The sequence below is a fragment of the Cataglyphis hispanica genome, chromosome 2, assembly GCF_021464435.1.
Source record: "Cataglyphis hispanica isolate Lineage 1 chromosome 2, ULB_Chis1_1.0, whole genome shotgun sequence".
Classification (NCBI taxonomy): Eukaryota; Metazoa; Arthropoda; class Insecta; order Hymenoptera; family Formicidae; genus Cataglyphis; species Cataglyphis hispanica.
This window is the reverse complement of record NC_065955.1, coordinates 2,245,669-2,262,898: the sequence shown is the minus strand read 5'-3', so window position 1 is coordinate 2,262,898 and position 17,230 is coordinate 2,245,669. Positions and strand designations below refer to the sequence as shown.

Here is a 17,230-nt window from a genome sequence, read left to right as displayed (position 1 = left end):
ACCCTATTGTCTCTTACATGTGCGTTCCGTGCTATATTCTGTGGGAACATTTTTTTATTATTAAAATGAACAAAATTAAGCGAATATTAATTAATATATATATAATTATGAGAGTATTATATCAGTTATTAAATATTCGATTTCGCGAATATCGCGAAAATCTGATTGAGTGCAAAAAAGGGAGGAGGGAAGGGAGCTCGAGAGATTGCATAAATCACGATCGAATCCAGGAGCTTTAGAGAAGCGATGGAATTTTGCGAATTAGTGGACGGGGGAGAGTTACCGGCAACGAGCGGAAGATTTGCGAATAATTAGGTGGACCGACAATGCCCGAGGTCCCGTGGCAGGCTGGTTACACAATGTGGCCTGCCACCAGCGGGATAATAGACAGAGAAGAACGACTCTATAGGGTTTTAGGATTCGATGGACATAATGGTACTGGCCTATTGTCTACGTAGCTGCAGACTGCCAACATCCGCCTCCAGGGTCGACCATGTCGGCTCATCTGCATACCAGCTTACAACCCTTCGGCCGTTTAGTCCCGAGCATCGAAAACGCTAATTTTGCCCCGACCACATCATTTGTCAATAAATCTCGATCGCGTGTTATTATACTATGCGTTGCTTTATTTTGCAAGATAACGTTTCTCGATTAATTGAAGGCGACATGACAATATGGTTTCAATTAATTTTTATATAACATCCGCTAAATTTACGCGATATATTGTCCATCATTATAAAAAAAATTTGCATTGGATTTTCAAATCGAACCAATTTTATTAGATATATTATTAAAAAATGATATTATTAAAAAAATGATATTACAAAAATGATATTATTAAAAAATGATAGCTGTTGAATATTTTTAACAGCACTATTTATATAACGAGGCGATCTGATCATTAATCGGAAAATTTGATCTTTCTTATTTTACGATCCTAGATTGCTCATAAATGCTGTGCGCGATATTGATAGGAAATAAATATAGATTTATATTTGACTAATAGTAACATAGTGCAGGGTGCACGAATTTTTTTTTTTTTTTTATTATTAAACAAAGCAGACAATCTTTGACTATCCCTGATTTGAGTTCAGTATAAAAGAATCACATCGATTCATCTATATCGCTATATCGCGCTTCGCTAGTTGAATTATATATAAACTTTTGTATCTTTCTCTATCTTTTACGATTTTTCTCGGAAGTTAAAAAAATATGTTAATTATTTTCTGTAGGATTATACATCAGCGATAATTTCTATAAATTACGATTTACAGTGATATATTATGATTGTTAAAGCAGTTGAATTCTGCGAATAGCCAGTCTCACAGTATATATTTACTTAATTACCAGATTATGATAATTAACATCATGTGTTGTATGTATAACAAATTCTTGGCGAAATGGAAATGTTAATTGCATCACTGTTTAGAGTGCAACAGTATGTCATTTGAATCCATAAATAAATTACAAGCAAGTTTGATTACAAGCTATACATATATTTATGTATGATATATGTAATAAATCGGCGTTATATATTTATGTTTTTTTATATAGCAAATTTTTATTCGCAATAAGAGTGACTGATTTATAAATTACTGCCGCGCGAGAAGTTTAATAAAAAAAATCTTTTTCAATGATCCGTCAAAAAAATTTTATTTTTACGCATACGTTTTTTTTATATTTTGTTTTAATAATATATGCAATAGGGAATTTACACAAAAAAATTCGTAACAAATATTCAATTGAAGTAACAAAACTTGCTGACAATGAGATTGTTGAGTTTATTTTTTCACACAAGTTTATGTTTTCTTCTTACATTATGTCATTTGCATAGCGTTTTTCGAAATGCAACTTACAATCGATCTATGCAACAGTAAAACGGCTTCTGCATAGATTGAATAAATCCTATTTTGCATATCTCCAATTGTCGAAAAGGCTTTGATCCGGCGGACAGATTACCCGCAATTTCTCACGGAGTTTCGTGCGCCGTTTCGTGCATCCTGCATATCATTTAAAAAGCATCGATTGTCCTATATTCGAAATCGCTGATTTCAAGACCGAACAGTCTAACTTCTTACCGTGGGATCTCGGTGAGATGCGTACCCTTGAACGTAGAACGCAGTCAAGCTTTGACAGAATTACCTACCGTTATGTTAATGTTGCGAATCGGACCATTTAAATGCGTACCGGTTAAATATTCGATGCTTCTCGATCTATTTATACCATAGGAGATAAGTCCAGTTTTTACCTTTAGTACGATGCACCGAGGCAATGCAAGAGAATGATGCAACTGGTTATGCAACCGTTGTAGTTTCGAATTTATTTTGGAGAATTTAGATATATTCATTTAACTTTTCCTTATTTTTCTTTTTATTATCTGTTTTATTATTTTTTATTTTTTATTTTCTATTATTTATTAGTTATTTTGATATTTTTATGGCTTTTTCTGTCTTTTTAGATACGTAAAGTTGAAAACTTTTTTTTTAAGTAATTGTAGCAATTTTTAAAAGCATCAGAAAAATAGTTAATACGTAATGTGTATTATCTTACCAAGATTTTGTGTTTATATATATATAATTTGTGTGTATATATCAGATGCAGAATCAACGATTTTAATTTAATGTATGCGGATCAGACGGCGCTACCTGTCTTACCCTGAGAACTTGCATTGTGATTGTAATCGCCGGCTGCAGGTCACCCTGTAGCCTATCCGGGGTCAGGGTCATTCCTGAATTATTTAAATTACGCAACCCACATTCCATCTTCCAGGCTCGTACACATTCACCGCTCGCGCCACCATTCGCGATCTTTTGTAAAGAATAATAATTACGAGGAAAAATGAAAGAGTCGGTCCTTTGCGAGAAAGCAAGCAATGTAGTGTCTATTAAAATTATCTATTAAAATATTGCATCTATTAAAATTAAAATTTATTTTAATAATCGATATCGATTTGATCTGAAGTGTATAAAAAATTGTCATGAATAATTTATAATAGTAACGGATAATGTTCTAGAGCTATTTCTTTTTTATCTATAGAATTTTTAATAAATTGTTAAATTATGATAAATAAAATTAAATCAAATCAAAGAAAACGAAAATATAAAATGGAAATATAAATTGTTACAAACATATGAATCATTTTCAAACGCAAATATAATTAAAGCTTAAAATGTGATGAATTGCGTTCTTCTTTGTGCCCCCATTTGGCATTTTACATTTTGACAAAATTATTCCGCGTTACGATTCTTGAGAGCGCGGATGCTGGATTCGCTTTCTTCGTAAATTCATCGGCACGTACGAAGACTTGGGCGGCGATCCGTGGGGTGTATTTTGTGCGCGACTCTTTTCTCAGGATCTGCCACGCGATGTCCCACTGCGATCCCTACGAAAGATGAAATGACACGAGCGCGGGGGGTCCAGTATGCAAAGCGGAACCCGGCCGAATATTGATGTACAGCCGAGTATGTAGATGAGCGTGAGAATGCAGCTCATGCCGGATGGTGTCGCGAATAGGCGAACCGGAAGTAAGCCAGTTCCCCCACCCTTCTCGTAACTTCTCGCCACCTTTGTGGCGCATTCGTTCTTTCTCAGAAACTATACTATCAACGCTTTTTGCGAAGGAGAGCGAAGTACTGCAAGCGCAAAATTCAAAGTACGGTTGAAAATTTGACATAAGCGAATCGTATTTTAAATATTTTAAATGTAATAGTATTTTAAAAGAAGCTTTGGTTATATATGAAACAATTGAAGATATTTTGACTTTTATAGTTTTTCTTTTTTTTATATTACATTTTTCGATTGTATATAAATTCCTATAACATGCAGTTTGTGTTACAAGTTATATAATCAAATAAAAATGTATATCATTTTTAACAATTCGTGAGATTGACTCAAGCTAAATTGGCATTCGTGGTTTCAAAAGCGGAAGCGAGCTATTCTGTCAGCATTTGCATCCAACTGGTTCTACCAATTTCAACTGAATTTATTGGATTGATCTTGTTGTTTGAGTAGAGTAACCACACAGAATACTCCCTGATAGAATAATGCATGGTTTACCAATATATACATATATGCTATGTTATCGTAACCAACAGGTATAGAAGCAATGTTATTAAATGTTGATCGATATATATATATATAATTTTAAGAAATATATAAATTTGACTTTTATATAAATATTTTTATATGAATATTTTTTATCTATATATATTTTTATGGCATATCTATTACATTTCTAAAAAATTTGTTACATATTATTAGCACAGAGTTATAAGTACAATACTATTTTTCTATCTATCTATTATGCACAATAGATAGTAATATTTCTAGCCTAGAATATTTCTAGATTTTGAAACATATTTTTATTAAATCACAATAGTTTAAATATCGATTAATCGATCTTGTTCAATATTGCAAATTTTGCAACGTGCCGAGAATGATTCGGCAGAAGCGAAATTCGAAGAGCAATAATGCCATCTTCGGCAAGATTTTATCTTTTTTCTTATTCTTTTTCATTTTCTTTTCTTTTTTTTTTTTTGCACGTTTTTCCACCATCTTTTTTGCTTTCACAACAGCTTTCTGCCGCTGATATATCTATTTAAACCTGCACGAGATACGAGAACGGGACGGAGATAAACAACGGAGGAATTAAATATACAATAAAGTGTGGAGTCCCGGACAGCGAAAGGGCGTGGTGGGGAAGAGGGGGCGAGGTGGGAAAAGAGGGAAACTCCTTTACCAGCCTCACGCTATTCCGTCTCGTGCACCCTCTCGCGCGGCCCCAACCCCCTCGACCACCCGCATAAATAAATCCAATTGGCTCAAATAAAATGTACGAAACGAAGTCGCGCCAATGGCCGAGGTATATTTTATTTTCTCCTATTCCCCCCTCCCCCCCCTCTCTCTCGTACGGATCTTTCGTTTTTTCTCACTTCTTCTTCTCCGCCTACTCTCGCGTCATCCCTTTTCGTATCCGCCTGTAGATTTTTTTTCTTTCATTTTGCTCTTTCTCTCTCTCTCTCTCCCCCTTTCTCTCCGTTTCTATCTGTGCGACGACGGTAGGATAATTCAATCTCGACTTTTCACGGATTTCCCATCAAAAGAGACATACCGGTTACGAGCTGAGAGATTTCTCTTTCTCGACGCGTCTGCAGTTGCTCTGACTTTTTGAATCGAAACCATCTTTATTTCTTATTCGTTCTTACTAACCTCGGTACTTTCTGTCGCCATAATACACATCTTTCAGTTTGTGATATTTTGTATTAATATTCTGAATATTATTATTAATATTATTATTAAATATTATTATTAAATATATTTATATATTACAATATTTTTTAATTTAACATTTAAACCATAATTTAATATCTAAACGATAATATATTATTATTATTTTTAATAATTAATTTTTATTAATGATTTGGATGTAGAAAAGAAGATATATCGATGTATCTATTAATATCATTTATTATAATAGAAAAACAATATGTTGCATTAAAACGGATAATTTTCTTCATTTAATTTTACGTATGAAGCCGCATTACTTGATATTTAATTAATTTACTATATTACGAAATAACAATTAACATATTATGAAAAGACTTATTTAACAAATTATTAAATTAATGATTATATAAAATGTTTAAATTAATTTTTTGGTGCATTTTTTCAATATTTGATTTTTCGTTACTGCTATAAAATCTCTAAACTGCACAAACAACGAAAAATGTTTATTCCAAAGATGTGTGTATATATCTATATATTTTGATTAATATTTACTTTTACTCTATACACGTTTATTAAAATATACCTTAAAACCTGCTTATCTTTTGCATATAATTATTGAGGTACAAGAATGCCGGTTTTTGCTTCACGTGGGCCGAAACACGTGCAACGTAGGTTTCTTCATTAACAAGTAGCTCGGTCTTTGGTGGAAGGAGACAGATTTTGTTGAGGCAGGTCACTTTCGTAATTACCTCCTCTCACGGAAATCCCAGGATGCTTGAACTTCGGTCTCTGCGGCGGAGGAGGCGGCGGAGGTGGTGCTAACGGCGGCGACCCTCCTCAAGGTCGTTTCTCATCCCCCGCAATTAAGTTCTCCGACAATTAGATCGATAAACGCAAGAAGGCGCCCTTTATGTTTCTCATGCCGAGGCGTTTATGTACGCTCCATGTAACAGCCGTGACTCTCTTTTTCTTTTTTCCGCCCTCTTTCTTTCATTCGCATCGCCTATCGACGATAATGAATCGCTAAAATTATAGTATGTCGGTAAGATCGGCTCGAGATCCCTTTAATAATATTGTCTTCATTCCGCGTGTTTTCCGATTAACCGAAATACCTAACTTTATTATGGCCTAATAATGCGGCTGAATGCCTGATTCCTAAAAAATTCCTAAAAAATTTCTAAAAAATTATGAAATATATGACTTTCTATAAAGAATAAAGAGTTGTTTAATATGCGATTCCAGCTTTTAAATAGAGTCAAAGTTTTATTTGTGCATATATATATATCATGACTATTTAAATACAAAGTAAGAAATTATTAAACGAATTTTTTTATACAAATAAAATTAATATGAACGTTTTAGGTTTATAAATTGCTCGGATTATATATAAATTATTTATGGATTATAAATTATTTGTCTTGACCACGATACACTTTTACATCGCTCTCATACGTTTGAAAAATTTATCCAGACGACAAGTTTATTTGAAGACATATGAATTTGAAATTTTGCAAAAATTAAGAATGAATATATACACACACACACACATTTGATAGTAATTCGTTAATTTTGGGAAAAAATTACAGTGATTTCTTGCATAAATAAATATAAATAAACACTTAAAAAATATGTAAAGCATATCTAAGAGACCTGATCATCACTTATCTTACTGTAGGATATATTTAGAATTCTATAAATGTTAGAGTGTTTGGGAGAGTTGAGAAGGTTTATTTTACACTTGGCGTATATCTAGAAAACCGGATAAGAACCAACATCGCCATCTATCGCGACTGATAAGAACGTAGGTTTCCTTTGCAGTTTCCGGGGAGACCGCAATCCCGTTGGATGACGTGACGAGCGACGCCGACGCCGTGCGTCCAAGATGGCCGTGGATCGTTAAACGGTCACGCGCAAACTCCTCGGGGGATAGTGGGATAAAGAGGGTTGGTTTAAGGGTGTCTTGCTTCTTAATAGGGTCGAAGAGCAGTCACGATCTCAGATCGTCGCAGCTAACTTATCAGATCGTTTCAATTCAACATTTGACATTTAACGAAGTGCGAAGTGTCGCAATTAAATTGTAGTTTGTTGTAATTTTGTTTATTGCTATTAAATTTAATTTTTTTCTCTTATAAAATTTTATTAAACAATTTTTATCTAATAAGATAAGCAATGTACATTTAAGACTTTTGATAGTTTGATAGCAGCGCAAAGATTAAAAAAAATATCCATCACACATAGATATTTCTTTCAACCTTTCTGCTGTTAATAGTTATATTTTTTTGATAAAGAAGTTATATAACGTATGTAAAAAATATCATTGATTAGACTTTAGAGTAATCGACATTTTATGAACAACTTTAATTGAATAATTTTTACTTCTGGAACGTATTTAAATTTTTCCATAAATCGCTAAGACATCAATCACATTTAGATATAATTTTTATTATATTACATAACACTATCAGTAATATAATAGATATTTCGGTTTTCAAATAAAATTCTTACAAACACATGTTTGTATTTAAACGATGACTATCGATTATTTCGAATATCAAAATGATATGCGGTCGATAAATTACAATGGATGTGGGCTGCGAAATTCCACAAGACGTCAATGGCCATTATTTAGTAGCCTTCATAAACATGACAGAGGTTATTGCCCTTTCGTCGAACAATTGCAGAAATGACAGTAGTCATTACTTGAAAAAGGCGTAAAGAGCGCGCAATGTGGACGTATGCGGTCGTGGCGTGTTTGCACTTTTCAGCATAAAGCTCATTGCCCTCCACGTGGAAATGCCATATCCGCTTCTTACCGGTACGTACATGCGCACGCATTTCGGTATTAAACGAGTGCACTAGTGTCGCGCACATGTTAGATAATATTATGTACTGATGCATCACGCATTCGACACCATATGATATTTTGAAAGTTCGTCGCATTTTTACGTGGCGATGCGTAAAAATGCGCACGTGAATTTCAATTGGTCGTTGGCGACAGAATATCGATTCGCGATATCTGACTGAGAATACGATTTAATTTATTGCCCATACAATTAAAATCTAAAATATTATCACAATCACATCTAAAATAATAATCACCATATTATATTTTATTTTAACGTTTATTATTGAAGAATATGCGAGTAAAAAATTATCTGCGCTTTATATTTAATAACTTATTAAAATAATTTATTAAAAGAGAGAATTCATAGAGAGAAAAATTACTAGAAAATAATAGAAAATATTAATTAAATAAGAATTATAGTAATTATAGTATTTTGAAAATTAATGTAATACTTTTCCATGCAAGATAATGATTGATCATTTTTATGATTCTTTTTTTTATTCTATTAAAGTTTAACTAGGATAATTTGCATTGTTTAAAGGAAGGACTGGTCACGTAATGTGAATTCGCAGCACGTATAATAATGCGATGTCTTCTTTTTGCACTCCTTTATTACCAAATTTTTCTATCTCTTATATGACAGAGATAGATGCTATGTCTCCAAAAACATCGTCATTCAACACGATTTTTCCGTGACTCGTTGATTAAATTTATGTCTTACAAGAAACAAATAGTGACAGCACAGCTGCACATCGTATTTTCCATGATAACTGTCATATATATGACATGCCTATATATTTATCTAAAAATAAGTCACTTGCATCGTGAAACTTAGGCGCGATGAAAATGTATATAGTCTTGTGTGTTATCGATCTTGCCGTTCTAGATCTAGAGCGATCTAGAACGGTATGTCGCGATACCGAGCGACATTTCAACAACAATGATTACTTGCGATATAGTGAGACACTTGCCAAAATTCTGACAAAAGTTACGAATCTCTCTCTCTCTCGGGAATTTATGATAGTTGAAAGTCAAAAGAAAGTCATGTATTGTTCGGTATTTTAGATGTAGATGTATGACAAACTGTGTATTGTTTATTTTCGCGATTATATGATAGATGCAATCCAACATTAGATTCTGTCGACACAAATTGAAATGTGTAATTTATTTTAATTTCGGCAATTTATATTATATGCTTGTTGTGTGACATGTATGTATGTTATGACACTTTTTTTACATTTTATATATATTAAATTTATTATTTTATCAGAGAATTATTCTATAACTGAGAGTTCTTTTAGAAAGAAAATTTTTATGGATTTGAAGATGGTCCATATAGATTATTTCAACTTGCGATTTAAGATAAGCTGATTATTAATAAAAAGCGCGGAAAAAACAAGTACTTAAACAAATAACTTTTGTTAAATGATTACTAATGACGTTGAGCGATGTCACAGATAGAAATAGAGAAGATTGTTCTGTTTGTCGGTTCAAAGACTGACAAGTATTTATGAAAAGAGTGTTGATTGCGGCATAAGTCGTCGGAATCTTGGTTGTCGCAATACGTAATGCGAATTCCTTACTGATTGCGGATAGTTGTGTTTAACAGTCAATCCATTATCAATAGCAGATGTTGCGCCCAAGAGTGTTCTGATGAATGAGATTATCATGTGAGTACAATCATTTTATGTAATCCACGATTACATGCATTACATGGATTCTATGTAATGTTAAATTCTAGACTAAAAAGAAATGACCTTAATAAGCAGATCCAGATAGCATAAACTATTTTAAGAACACACAATTAAATATATTTTATATATTCGTTACTCCATACGTTATTTAGTTAACATTTTAATACAGTAGATGAAAATTAGGACATTTTTTTTGTTATGATAAAATTATTCTTTATTAATTTTTCTTGGCTTTACTATTGAAAGTTTAGCATCGAATTCTTTAGAAAGTGCGTGTTTTTTAGAAACTTTGATAGTCGTTGCAGTTGCAAGATCGAAAAAATTGAAATTCTTATATGATTCTTTAAATTTAGAGACTTGGAAAGTTAGTAACAATTATATCAAAATATTTTTTGGGCGCGCGCGAGTACTTTTATACTATCGATAACTGGAGTTAACGCTTATTTACATCCAAATTTTGAACATAGTATCGAAATTATTCCATTTATCGATTTAACATATTTGAAATTTTATTCTGTCATATAAAGAATTTTATTTGAACGATAAACGATTTTTTTTTTAATAAAAATTTTAATACTCAAGTTTAATTAACACGTCACAGAACGCTCTCGAGGCACGTGTGAATATTCTCTCGAATAATCTCGAGGACGCACGCAGTTCGCGTCTTCCGTTGCGAATCCGACGCGAATCGCCTTTCTCTTGGCGCAATCCGTAAATCAGCGGTGAGTCTAAAATCACACAGGGGCATCCAATTGAACTCCATGGCGATTCTCGGTGTCAATGACTCCGAGGGACCGTATGTCGTAAGCTTCGATCACCGAGTACACGCATGCAGACACACACACGCACGCACGCGGTCATACAAACATATCGTATATAGTCACATTTTCCGTTCTCTCTCAGCCCCCGGTCTAGTCCCGGTATAGTCGCGTAATTGATACTCCCGCGAAAACACCGTCAATTTTCAGAGCACATGGTTCCGCGATATGCTCGATGCATAAGCGCATGACCTCCCTACAGGTGGTATGCAACATAGAATGCAAGAGCGCAATGAACTCGCCGCCGTTGTAACGAAAATGCCATGCGTACTGTATTGTTCGTGACAATGGTAGTCAATGACCTTTTACAGGCGGAAATGCGAAGTTTTGCCGAATTTTTTTTTTCCGTGGCTAAAGTAATTTTATCCGTTACTTTTCAAACCGCATGTTACCAAAGAGAAAAATACGCTTTAGGAGGTCGTTGAGCTAACAATGAAAATTAAAGGCAGTTCAAAGTACTGTCGATTAACAGTGCAGATGCATATTTTGTTTTTTATTTTATTATCTTGCCCATCTATACATATTATTTTATACATCTTATACATCTGAATGTATTACTCTTATTTAGTAATCTATTTGTATATGTGCTTTCTCTCTTTTTATTTTTATCTTATTAAATCAAACATCTATAAGATGTAGATAAATTTTATATATAGTTAACTATATCGGATATATAATCTTTATATATAATAACATTTAAATTTCAATTTTTTATCATAATTTTTTAAATAATCTTATTTTACATAAGAACATAAATGAAATTTTTAGAATATATTTTATATAAAATGTGCTTAGTTTTAACCTTTTTTTATGAGATTTGCAACTATTTATATATTTATAATGCTTAATTATTATATTGGTATAAAAATGTGTGTGTGTATATATGTCTTACATAAATGTATTACATAAGAAGAATCATAATATTTTACATCGCTAAAATCATCAACGATGATATCATTTCTTTCGCCTCAATGTCGATTTCTTGATTTTTATACTTATTATTCGATTTCTCAATACATGTGTGTGTTCGCATAATTCACAACTCATAATGATCTACCATTACACGATGGACCTGACGAAAGAAGCTATTGATAGATACTCGTGTGGGCGAACGAACTTGTCCGCGCGTATCGTTTCAGTTCTAAGGGAAACGCCGCCACTCCGCTCGTCTCTTTCTCAATTTTCGATTTATTATTGTTAATTTCATTGCTTCACATATATGGTTATCTTAGATATTATTATTAATCGCGATCTAACAATAGTGATATAGAAGTGTTATCAAGCAAGACTGGACTTTTTGAGAAGCTTATCTCTGCCTCAATAAATTCACTATTACATAAAGAATTTTTGCATTTTCTACATAACTACAGACTCTTCTACAATTTTAATCTTTGAATACAACGCGAATATGTGACATCTCATTGATATAACAGGCTAGATTGTAGAAATTAATACGATTGCCATTCATTCTCAACTTCATACATAGAATTTTGCATGATTTTTCCGAGATCTCTCGAGAAGGCGCCGATAGTGACGCAAGGTCGATCGATTTGAAAGTGATATCTCGTACATCGTATGCCGGCGGCATGCGGTATCCAAGTATTAGTCTGATGTAAGCCTGGATACGACTCGTCGGTCCGGTATGTAGATTTGCGCAGGTGTCGTTGCGTTTGCTGGATGCAATTTTAAATTTCAATTGGTTTAGAAGGAGGTAAAAAAAGGATATACGCGGCTCACAAACACACCCACATAATCACGCTTGCAATGGCACTCGGACTGTTCTGATTGGTGGATATTATCCGCGAATCATTGATCATTTCTTCCGAGCACTAATCGCGCGTTGTGTATATCAGCGATTCAACGATAATTGTCTCGGCTGAAAAGCGGTCCCGTTGATAAATAATTATTTCAGGCGAGCGTAAAAAGGCTAATCGAACGACGTGCTCGCGCGAGTAAAATCTCAGAGTTTGTAAAATAAATATTGGTCAGATCGAGAAATCGAGTCCGCACTGCAATTGCGCGATCGATGCCGAGTGAGTCGTTGGTGAATGTGCACGATTAATCTGCGGCGAGAAGGTAAAGAGAAACTAGATAAATACTTAGCAGGATAACAGACAAGTTATGTCTGTTTTCAATGTTGATTTTTATGTCCGGCATTGCATGTTTATGCTCGGCAAGTGCACTGGAATAACATGGCGTAATCGGAATATATATTTGTTGTACATAACTTCATTTGATTGAAAAATAAAAAAATACATGTATTCGTTATCTAAAGAAATATAATTTGAAACATGACATAATTATTAATATAATTATTAATACTTAACAAAAGTATTAGTATTTTGATTACTTTAGATTGTTGATTGAACAATTATCGGTCAATAATTTTTTTTTATTATCATCAGAAAATTGGGATTCTTTATCCTTTATTGCCGGTCTTTTTATCGTAAATAAGTGATTTAGAGATGCATTTGGGCGCCATTTGCAGCCACGAGAAGTGAGCGTTTTTCAAACAATCATTAATTTCACTGATAAAACCGGAAAGCAAGCTTGCGTGCGTGCGCATGGAGATTTATTAATACCGTTTCAACATGTTAATTCGCTGCATTGGTTCGTACACCGCTTATTTATTAAAGCGACAAAGCTGTCATTACGTACAAAATTGTCAGTTTTGGAAATTTATTTCGTTATACAAGCGGAAGACGCGCTCGGTTTTTCGCTTTTATTAATATTAATGGAACAAATACACCGGTGCCTAACGATTATTATTTTTACGCGTTTATTAAACCAGTATCGGCGCTTTATTATTTCTCTTTATTACATCCGAAAAATGTATATCGCCGTCGCGACTACGCGCACCCATTTTAATTTATACGAAACGTAATTTTGCTCGTCGACTAAAGGTGTAATTAGCTTCAAGCTAATGGTGAGAAAAAAATTCCGTAAAAGGGGCGCTTTTTTTACCGGATAATACGTGCAAATGCAGACTATAGCTTTCCCAATTAATACTGGAAATCGAAGTGCCTCGGGATATTCCCATTAACTACAATCACATGCGTTGTCGGTGGTGCGCGGGATTTTTTCCATTACCTATGAACGGTACCATTTTCCCATTAATTGTAAATGCCATGGAAACTAACGAACCGTAAGATTTTATTTTCATTTGGATGACTTTTCGCGAGTATTAAAAAATCCCTTTATAATTTTGCACGCTGTAATGCAATTCATAACACAATATATTTCTTTCTAAAGTTTAAACATTTTGCTCTGTTACTGTTGCATGATCAAATTTTAATATTTTATCTCCAAATAAAAATAAAAATTATTATATTAATTAAAAAAAAAAAATACTGCATGTAAAGATTTAAGAAACTAAAGATGTAAAAGGAGCACGCGCTTTAAAAGATAATAAGAAAGATTGACCAAGATATATGTATTTAACGAAATAATGTTTTCTAATAGAAGCACTCAAGAACATCACCAGAATTTCACTGCGGAAAATAGAGGATGTAATCAATTCCGTAGTTTGCCTGTTTACTTTTATGAGTCCTTTCTGTGTAGGTGTCGATCAAACTCAGGTATCAAAGGAGATTGAGTCCTTGTGGTATTAGAAGAGAAAGATCTCTATCAAATCTTTTTTGTTTTTCAAACTTGTTTCGAGTAAATAAATAATTATTAAATAGATAAGCAAAAAATGAAATAAATGAAGAAATAGAAATCTTTTGCGAGACACATAATTTTACTCCCTCAGAACTGACATTTTAGATATTCATATGTGTAATTTGCAGAAAAAAATGGCTGTTTATAAATTAAAGTTCTTTCTTCAATGTTTATCTTATAAATCTTTAACTTGCATTTAGTACCTATATTTTTTAAGATTATTCTTTAAATTCTTTATTAAACACGGACGATTGCAACAATGTCCATTCGGATAACAGTAAGATAATTAGCTTCCTGCACGCGGTCAAAAACCGGATTTCGTTTAACATACTACTAGCAACTATTATTTTCAAGAATTCATTAACTCAGACGGACGTGTTAAACCGCAAAAAAAACAGTTTCAACTCGATCTCGCATGTCTAATCTTGCTACAATTTTTATAAGTTTATCCTCATCCTTCGTAATTCGTTTACCGATTGCACATTTTTCATAACATACTCCATATTTAAATTTGTTATATAGATAAGTATAAGTTCTGTTTTTATCCCAAAGATAGGTATATTATAATAGGTATGTTATAATAACATTAATAGAAGAATTTATTTAAGCATGCAAATAGAGATATTAATTTATAAGGACGCATCGATCACAATATGTGATTGCAAAATACTTTGGGCACAAATTATTTTTTAGAATTCTTTAATCCAAAGATAACAAAATACAAAACAAATTCTATATCTATAATTCTACATCATTATACACTGAGAAAAAAAAGTTGTTGATTTGACTAAATGTGTTCAACTGATTATTATTTCTTTAATTGAAATATTTAAGTATTTAAGTTAAATATGACATATTAAATTTAACATGACGTATTTGACTTAAATATTTCAATTAAAAAAATAATAATCAGTTAAACACATTTAGTCAAACCAACAACTTTTTTTTTCTCTGTGTATATTACTATCAACGCGCACGCAAAATTATGTGTGTCGTAATTAATTTACTAATTGGTATGTCCGACTTACAGTGCTTTTATATATTAGATGTTTTGTCTTGTCATTATTTTTACGACGTATAATCAGCTTTGGAGGGATCTATAAACTCACTTCCCGTTTCTTCATTGAGATGGGATTCACTCCGGAGGTGTTGCAATAGAAAACATCTATGCAATCAGTCAAATTTTATATCGATCTCCGGTGCGGACCGCGTGTAGATTCTTCACAATAAAAACCACTTGCGCTATGAGCGAGTTTATGAAGCATGTCTGCCAAGAGAAAATGCCGAGCAGTGTGTACTGCGCTGGACTTGCTTATCTTTCCCCTTTCTTGACCGATGTTCTCCCTTTTTTTTAAATCCACGTTCAAGTGATGGTAACGCCGGAAAAGGAGTCATACACGTATACGTATACTTGTATAACCTGAGGCAGAGCAATATCGAGGGTGGGATTTATGGAGCATGACAGAGATTTACAACGCCTCTCGCGTCCGGAGGCTTCATGGATCGCTGAATCGAGGGGACCTTGTTCCGCTCGCTTCGATCCTCTCGATCGCCTCTCCATAGCTACACTGCCATCCGCACCTGCAGCGCGGATCGCGTAAGCGTGGTATATCGGATGCGTTAAGAATGAAAATAATTGACGAAGATGCGATAGAGATATTACACATAACATAAAAGTAGTTATAGCAATAACTATTACTATATCTTTTATTGAAAATATCATAATAGAAATTTAGAATTTAGAAGAATTTACGAGAATCGAAAGAGTCAAATATTTGCAAATCGAAAAATGGCAAAATTTGCCTAACTATCTTAAAATTCAATAATTTAGACATTTATTTTAAAATCTTTGGATTTATATATATAATGAAGAATGTAGGAAAATTAGCGCGTGCAGATAAGTTAAATTCTATTGATGAATATAAATTTTATTCAAAATAATTAATAAATTTTATTATAAATGAATTATTTAAAGTAATATTAATCATATTTTTTTGTCTCTTGTTTGATTTGTAAGAAATATAAAAAAATTTATATAATCAAAAAAATGCAAAATAATATATGAAGTATTTTATGCAATTTTTAAATAATATTTAGAAACATAAACAGAAATAGTTTTCGTCTACTTCTACGTAAATTATCTGGATATTATATGATTAATTAAGGAAATATTTTTATTTAAAATTTTATAATCATCTTTTTGTCCGGATTTTTAATTTTATGGCTAGGTCTCATATCGAATCTCAGCGGGAGGCAATCGCTTGGAGGGCGTAAACGTTGATAGGTTTATCGAGTAACGGCGCAGACAATCGCATAAAAAAGGTGCTGACAATGTAAGCGAATGGTCAAACCCGACAAGCCGGCAAACACGCATGGAAGATAGCAGGATGTTTTACCGGAAATATGTCGAAACGAGGCGAAACAAAGCCCAGTGTTGCTCTTGTTGCATCGATATAATTTATTATATTATAAAAAATGAGATACTTTTACGTTTATTATATATGTAAGCATGAGAGGGAAAAAGAGATACATATATTGTAATTTTATTTTTCTACACATATAGGGTGATATTAAATTTAATATTTTAAGTTAAATGACTTTTCATAACAATGTATTATACACAATACTGGCTGCACTGTGCTGCTTTAGATATTATTAATAATTTGCAATTCATACATTGATGAAGTTGCAAGGCCAATTAACTAGAAGTTGTATTTACATCGTCAATAGAATAGAGCACACCACGAATTATTATGCATGCGACTGGCTCGATATAATAGGCTTGTTGATCAAAGCTACCGAATCATCCATCAATGCACCATACACGAAACAACGCTGGAGTGGAACATGATCGCTGATATGTCATAATCGCTTTCGGCAATTCGAGGTTTACATATTGCAAAAGGTACGAGGGGAGGAGGAAGGGGACACTCGCTCGCGCGAGAGACCGAGAAACCTTTCAATTGTCGAATGTTGCTACGGTAGAA

General features: G+C 33.1%; 1 protein-coding gene across 5 annotated transcripts in view; it reads left to right on the top strand.

Moving 5' to 3' along the window:
- LOC126856527 (UPF0489 protein C5orf22 homolog) overlaps positions 1 to 17,230 on the top strand; it is a 569,513-nt gene that overhangs the window by 344,633 nt on the left and 207,650 nt on the right. The gene's annotated exons all lie outside the window — the stretch shown is intronic.